The 7295-nt window shown below is 36.9% G+C and overlaps 1 protein-coding gene across 2 annotated transcripts in view; it reads left to right on the forward strand.

Moving 5' to 3' along the window:
• The first annotated feature begins 4519 nt into the window (after nt 1-4519).
• LOC108670878 (dual specificity phosphatase 29) overlaps nt 4520-7295 on the forward strand; it is a 29626-nt gene continuing 26850 nt past the window's right edge. Inside the window, exon 1 of one of the 2 annotated variants that reach the window (XM_018158367.2) lies at nt 4520-4602. The gene's annotated coding sequence lies outside the window, so the exon portion shown is untranslated. The remainder of the gene's footprint in view (nt 4603-7295) is intronic. The other variant, XM_047879713.1, reaches the window with a different exon arrangement.

The following is a 7295-nucleotide window of genomic DNA, read 5'->3' on the forward strand; positions in this document are numbered from 1 at the left end:
TTGGCCACTCGTAAGCTCGTCTGAGTGAGCCCAAGCCTGGCGACGGTGGGGTGAGGTGCCATAGAAGTACAGAAACGTTGTCTTGGAGTCCTCGGTTGCCTTCACTTTCTTTACAGCAAAAGATTTGCATTTCAGACTCTCGTCATTTATTGTACAGAGATACCTGTGTCGGTGAACTCATCTTCACGGTAATCACGATAAGACCAAATTAAATGACCACCCGCTATTCAATATTTTTCTCGGAAGGTGATGGAAGATCCGACAATAAAATGAACTAACTTCATTACAGAAACCTTTATCATATTTATCTAAAAGTACTCGTACATATCCAACAAACGGCAACTTTTAAAATACTTTTACGTGTGGTCTTGGGTGAAGAAACTGTGCTCCAAGATGCCACCCTAAACGCACACTTGCTTCTTCCTGCCTGCTGGTCGTGAGAGAGGGGCCGCAGTAAAGTAGAGCGAACGTTCGAAATAACGCGTGAAAAGTAATTTTGGCGTAGGACCCACAATCTCTTAGTAGCATATCTCTATTCCATCTCAACTTTTTTTATGATCACACAATCAAATTTTATTATTTTCCAGGATTTTTCTAAAATTTACGTCTAAATATATGGCACGCCGGTATCTGGTGGAAAAAACTTCCACTACAGTTCCTGGTCATTTCTTTTTAAAACATAAAAAATGACCAGGAACTACAGTGGAAGTCCCTTCCATCAGATACCAGAATGCCTGCGTGAATATTGCAGATTAAATTCAACCTAATTATATATTAAATGCGAAATTATTTAACCTTGTCCATGTAATTTCTATCATTTGGGATTTAGTTCCTACAGGTACACTAATAAAATTACTATTTTAAAAAATACGACCAAAAAATGACTAAGTTACCAATTATTCAATAATTATTCATATATAACGTTCTTATATTTTCGTTTAGTAATGTTTCTGATTTTTTCTAACTAAATTGGCTTAATTGAACATTAATGTTTACAAAATCTAAACTCTCCTAGCGATAAATTCACTCTCAAGTCCGGAATTGTCACCTATAGTGGAACTAAAAACTGTAAAGTTTATGAACAGAAGAGAGGTTCGAGTGCCGGCCTAACGAAGCATAATTCATCATTGTAGGGTCACACAGCTGCTGCCCGCCATATTGGCAGATAATGCATTTGTCTTCCTCATCGACCGATATAAAGTCTACGCTATCCTGGCCTCTTCTTCCTGCCATGGACTCCACGACATTATGTCTTTCTGGAGAAAATCGTTTTGTTATTTATGCATATATCGGTCCTAAGTGCTAGAACATTTTCTTTTCATTAGAACAAAATCAAAATTCAACTGTGTAAACATTAGCTTTCCCATTCTTGTCATGCATTTTTAATTGAATTGCTTAGATTTTTGTTTTTGATATCGAAGTACATATGGTGTCAGATTAAATGTTAATGCTAAGTTTATTATATTTAAAATTATAATGAATAGCCGCCATAAAATAAATTATGAATAGATTAATAGTTAATGAATAAACATTGAGTCATTAAATTTATAGTTATAATTTATAAATTTGCTCTTAATTAATTGAGGCACGAATGACACAAATGCGTTTTTTTATGTTTTCGGAAAGTCTTCTGAACATCCACGCGCTGCTATACCCAACCGTTTGTATGATCAGCAGCTCATGCAATGAATGAAAGAACACAACAATATTTTGGTGCAGGTTCACTGGTCCCGTGGAGCAGCGGGGCGGTAAGAGCTCAGTGACGTGACCACGCCTAATGGATCTCCCGCTGAGACCTCGGGAGCTAAACGGCGTTCCTGAGAGTGTGTTTCGCCATACGCCTCAGGAGAGTAGAAAACTCTGTTCTTATCTTGTTTCCTAAAATACAGAAAGTAATAGAGATTATTCATTTTAAAATTTCTAATACCCTTTTTCAGTTGTTGATTACTAAATTAATTAAAATTTGTTTTAGCCGCAAAACTAATGACACAAACTCATTAAATGCAAATCTTGAAAATAATAACACTTCTGCGGATGTTCATATGAATTGAACTATGCCGTTGTTTTTCAAGGAGATTACCGGAATAAAACTCAATTGAAATGTGATGTCACTTAGAATTTGCTACCATCTGCTGGTCTTTTGTCCACCAGGCTTCATATTGCAAATAATCATATCCATAGCGATTAGCGTGTGTGCGAGCCTCATATCAACTAAAATAACTGATTTCATAAATGCTGATTTTATCTAGCAAAGGTTCTAATTGTAACAGTCGACACAATTTAATATTATTGAAGCCCCTACAAACTCACTGATTAAATATAATCGACGAATGTTATCAGTAAATGTTTACTATGCGCGTCAAAAAAATTTATCGCTTTTTCTGTACAAGTTTTATATTTGCTTGAACTTGGCATCGAGAACGCAACAGAAACTATCTCTAAATTATTAGGAGGGAGTGTATTAATTTATGTCACAGCACGCGAATTTCGGATAATGATACAATATGCATATTTTCTGAAATACAAATTGGTAGTAAATTACATGGTAGAAACGCGAAGTAAATGATTAGAAAGAGAACTGGGGTGGGAATAAGAGCTTGATTTAGCCTCTAACTTGATCGATCTTACACGAGTTCATTAACTGTTGAAATGGAATAATACATCAAAATCACCGATAAAAGTTTAAATTTTTTTAATTAACAAAATTTTCAAATATATATCGTTCAGGTTGAAAACTGTTCTTCACGACTTGATAAAAAATTATTTTTGGTAGTAGACCAAGAAAAGAAGATGCGAGCTATTTAACATGTGGTCGAACTGAAGAAAGAAGTTCCATTAATTATTTGATTACATTCACAGGAAAAAGTATAAGCTAGGGATTTGATTTGACGATGTGACCATGTGCTAGTCCTAGGCTCAGTAGGCTGCAACACAGCGAGGTCGAGCACGAGATATTAAAAAAATGTATGATCTAAGTCCTATATTTAGCGTCATCCTTGAACCGACTCTTGTGACGAATGGCGTGTAAAATGCAGTGATATGTACATATATTCAAATTGTAACGAACTTGTCATTATAGTAGTGGCAGTTAAACAGTCAAGTGTATTGGTTGGTGTAGTACGTCCTGAAATACATAGAAAACGCTGTTTTGAAGACCAACCTAGTTATTTCTGACTTCAGTCAAATGTTTGTTTTGGCCCCTTTTGGGCAACTGTTTTGCCTTATAAGTTAATGCTAGAATATATACCAACTAAATAATTTATCCACAGGTATTTACACAGCACCTCACTCTAATCAATAAAATTATATTCCAAAAAAGACGCCTTCTATTGGAGGATTAACAAAACATATTTCATTTGAAAGGAGATTAACAACCTCCCTAATAGCATCGTTGACGCTCCGAGTATGAACATCTTCAAAAACAGACTAGACGAAGCTATGCAGGAGCATATGTTCAGTCCTAAATGCCTAGCAAATTACGGACCAGGCAATAAGTCCAGCAGCTATCTCAATCAATCGTCAGTTATGGAAAGATCGGGTTACAAAGGCCGGATCCCTTGTGAATCAAGTCACGAAAAGTTCAAGAATCGGCAAAAGGCCATCGGCCTATTTCTTCAACGCCGACACTTCTATTCTATTCTATTCCATTCTATATAAAACAACATATGGTAAGAGGCAGGGGCATTAAAATTGGCGCTATGAGTGGCGGGTTCATTTCTAGCTAGCTGTGAAAATTTTGCTTGTAGTTGGCGAGGTGGCTGAGTGGTTGAGAATAGCAAGATTTGGGCATCTAGTCGTGGATTAGAAGCCCCAGCAAACTGTAGAAATTTTGTGGTGCCTGGGATCGGCGACAGGGTAAATTTGACACAATTAACGACGGCGCTACTATTACTATTTACAAACAAAAAGACTTTTAGTAGGCATAGGGTCGGAACTTTCCGAGCCCATTTCTACGGCCCAATTTTACGGGAGCTTACAACAAACATGAACTTTACCAACATTTCGCTAGTGTTTCGCATGGTCAACCATGAGTGTTTCGGTTCTGCCAATTTTAGGAATGGCTCAAGATTCGGGCAATTCAACTTTGTTCACAAGTTTTGGGCAATAAAAGCCGAGATTCCTAGTAACAATAATTTTTTCTCAAACGAGTGACCAAATTCGAATAACCTTCGTCCATGAATCTATATCGACACTTATGGTGTATTTTTGGTAGTATAAAGTCCTTGTATAAGATATAATTGATTTATTTCTACGCTATGGAATATGGAAAACTGACATCATGATTTTAACCGGGAAAGGTCGAAGGGTTAGATTTTGCTCTAAGTTAAATTGATATTTCATACGAGATGTGAAAAAATTATTCCGTATAAAATTCGCATTCAAGAAAATTTTAGAATAATTTTTCGAGTCACGATTTGTTCATTTATGTTTACATTTCTGTGAGAGAATTTCCATAATTTAGATTCTGAAGGAGCTATTTCAGGAACATTGGTGTTCTGCCAAATCCGTTATTGTGATTTCTGTGTAGTTTGTGCCACTATTTGGTGGATTCGGCTGCTCAGTTGGACATCCCTTCTTGCCCATAGTAAATAATTCTAAGTTGTAAGTATGAAAAGGATTTTATCGCTTCTGTTGAAGTTCTTAATGTTGTAGATGTTTTTGAATTATACTAAAATGTGAGAAATTAACAACCTTTACAGTTTTTCTAGGTAACTCCAAGTGTTGATTCATTGAGTTTATTGTTAATAAATAATAACAATTAACAAATGCCTGAACAACTTGAACTTGAAGTGTTGTTTTTTTTTTTTTTTTTTGGTTAGAGTTAGACACTTAGGTAGACTGGAAACTGGATCGTGTATCAGGTGTTATCAAAATAAATCAAATCAAATATTGTTGGTATTTGTTAATGCATGTTCTGTTTCAAAGGCAATTCAAACTAGGAAATGCCTTGCAGTCTTGGTAGGTACCTACTCTCAGTCTCAGTCTCAGTCTCTGTCCTCTGACTGGGTCTGGCCGTCTGGGACTCTGGGGACTGGGAATTGAGCTTCTGAACATTGAACAATTTTATGATGTGTCAGAATTCTGGCCAATATGAAATTTCAGATGGAATTTTCCCAACCCTGGGGCCAAAAAAGCTCATTTCACAAATTAGTATTGAAAATTGCAGAGAATTTTTTTTTGGTAACTTTCAGCTGTTTTAGTTTAGTTTTCATTATAGGAATTACAGAAAAGGCATAGGAATTGGGAAAATTATCCGCAAGCATACCAAATTGGAATGTTCAGGCTAGCAGCCACTATGCAGAGGGTGGATGCAGCGTCGCCAACATGGTGGCAGTTGGCAAAGCAGAGAGTTTTTTAGACTCTGCCTGACTGCCTCAAGTTCATTTTTGAGTCCTATAAGTAAACCATTTTTTCTAAATAGTTGGCTGAAGACTGAGAAATATATTAAATGCAAGAATTGCAATCTAAATGTGTCGGCAAGATCTTCTGAAGGCGAAAATTTTGCCGATAATGCGTCGCCGTAGGTCTTTAAATCTTCGTTCACTCTCTGCACAGTGGGCTAGCAGAACTGCAGAAGTGCCCTAAAATTGCAGGTAAAAACACTTGTATGAAATTTACATATGTAATTGTCTAAATTTGCAGCAAAACAAGACATTTTTCAGGGGAGAAACTGGGAAAATGTCATAGGACTTTTCACTGAAGGTGTTAGCCTGTTAGGTAAAAGACCACAGGAACTGATAATATTGGCTTGATTCACAGCCTTTTTGTCTGATTCAAGGTTAGCTTCTGCCCAATATTCCAGTTTGACAAGCAGTCAAGCACAGGTGTTTTTGTTTTATTCACTGGTACTTCATGTTTTAGTTTTACCAGTGTCTCTTCACTGTCTTCACTCTTCGCACATACTTTTTAGCAAATTTACATGGCTCATGGCTGCAGACCATTCTAGAAAATGTGGCTGAAATCACCCACGAGGCATAAGATGAAAATGCTTGTAATTATGGTAAATTTTACTTGTTTGTATAGTCCTTGACTCCTTGCCTAATTTCTTTCATAAATTCTTTTGTTAATATTTCCCCAAAATTTTTAAAATTCCTGCCTGAATAGGCTGAAAAATTACAATGAAATTTTAGTGAATTAAAAATCTAAGGCATTTATATTTGTTTGAATAAACATTATGCATTTTGCAAGTACATCACTACAAGGAAAATTTTCAACTTTTTTCTGTACTATCCAATAGCTAAAATGTACTACACTACCTGTAAATGTATATTTTTGTTGCAATTTATAATGTAAAAGAGAATATTTGGTCGAAAACCAAGTAGAAGATTTGGCCTTGCAAAAAGTATGCTATTTAAAAATTTTCTCAGATGGTAGGAAAATAGATAGTTTGAAAAATTAACCTAGCACTTGGACCCAGCATGAAAAGTGACTTATGAAGGACGCATTTGCCAAGCTAAATATTTTATTTATTGCTTTATCTCAGATGGAAATTAAGCCTATGATAATATACTATTCTTTTTGTTTTTGTCAAAGATAAATTATATCTTTACTGCTAACTGACTAGTCTGACACAACTGCAACCATGAGTATATACATTAACAAAAACATTTATTGTGAAAGTAATTTTGTCATATTGTTTCTGAACTGCTACATTGCAAATTTTCTCCGGACAACATTTTCCATGATGCAATATTTCCAATGTAGCCAGAATAGGTACATGACTTGAAGCCATGAGGAATTAGATTTACTCGAAGTATGGTATTTTGGATTCCAGAGAGCATTCAACTTCACACATAGCTCACCTGCATCACACAGCCTTCACTCCATTTCCCCACAGCGTTTACCCACACCACACAGCAGCCAAGACACTCTTGTAGCGCACAATGCTTAGTCACACCACACAACACTCAATCTGCACCACAAAACACACACCTGCACCACACAACACTCACCTGCACCACACAACACTCACCTGCACCACACAACGCTCACCTGCACCACACAACACTCACCTGCACCACACAACACTCAATCTGCACCACACAACACTCACCTGCACCACACAACGTTCGACTGCACTACACAACACTCACCTGCACCACACAACACTCACCTGCACCACACAACACTAACCTGCACCACACAGTGCTCAACTGCACTACACAACACTCACCTGCACCACACAACACTCACCTGCACCACACAACACTCACCTGCACCACACAGTGCTCAACTGCACCACACAACACTCACCTGCACCACACAACACTCACCTGCACCACACAACACTCACC

This window comes from Hyalella azteca, unplaced genomic scaffold (assembly GCF_000764305.2).
Source record: "Hyalella azteca isolate HAZT.00-mixed unplaced genomic scaffold, Hazt_2.0.2 contig399, whole genome shotgun sequence".
Classification (NCBI taxonomy): Eukaryota; Metazoa; Arthropoda; class Malacostraca; order Amphipoda; family Hyalellidae; genus Hyalella; species Hyalella azteca.